The following is a 1070-nucleotide window of genomic DNA, read 5'->3' on the forward strand; positions in this document are numbered from 1 at the left end:
CAACACAGATGAACCTTGGCCATTACATGTGACCAAGTTCAAACTAAGTTCACCCACCCACCACCACAAACTGTAGGCAGGAGGTGTGACAAAGGACAGGGCAGCTTTATGGCCATGTGCAAAGCAAACACAGGTGGCAAAAGCCAAAAAAGGCCTGCTCTTCCCTAACTGACAATAACTTTTAAACACAATCACTAATACTTCTTGTTATTTTGTGCAAGGCACTGTTCTAAGTGCACTGATTATTATTTTATTAATATTGTTAGACTTAATTATATGTTCTTTTATATATAATTATATAAGTAAGATAGCTATTTCGACTATCATTGTTTTAAAAATATTCCCTAGAACAACTCTACAGGGTAAGTACGATTTTCCTCATTTTGCTGATGAGAAAACTTAAGCAGAGTAAGGTTCGGTGACTTGTCTAACTTCATACATGTATATTAATAGTAAGTGGGAGCCTGTTTTGGCACTTGGACAATGGGATTTTACAGTCCTAGTGCTCTCTACCTTATAGCTGTTCCTGCAGAAACAAAAGAAGTGAGGATTTTTCGTCTTGATTCAAGGGCTCTAATTGAATTGTGGTTTCTGTAGACTTAACTCCCTCAATCTCAGTTCACAACCTGGAGGGAGTGCCAGGTTACTAGACAGCACAAACCACAGCAGGGCTTGAAACATTTTGTCTCTAAAGGGCCAGAGAGGTAATATTTCAGGCTGTGCAGGCTATAAAGTCTGTATTAACTAGCCAACTTTGCCTTTGTAACAGTCATGGATATAATTATGTTCCAATAAATCTTTGTTTACAAGATCATGTAGAAGGCCACACATGGCCCAAGGAACATAGTTTGCTGACCCCTGGTCTAGAAAAGTGCTTCTTAAAGTGTTACAGGTAAGCTAACCTGTGGGTGATAGTTAAGGGGCTGGATCCCACACCATCCACTGCTTAGTCTGAATGCTAATCCAGTAGTATTGAGAAACATACTGGACACATATGGATGTGTGCCCAAAATAAGGAAGGAGGGAGAGATGGAGAAGGGATTGCAACACCATGGAGGATGCTTTCTCTC

The sequence above is a fragment of the Tupaia chinensis genome, unplaced genomic scaffold (genome assembly GCF_000334495.1).
Source record: "Tupaia chinensis unplaced genomic scaffold, TupChi_1.0 Scaffold000147_1, whole genome shotgun sequence".
In the NCBI taxonomy this organism is placed as follows: Eukaryota; Metazoa; Chordata; class Mammalia; order Scandentia; family Tupaiidae; genus Tupaia; species Tupaia belangeri.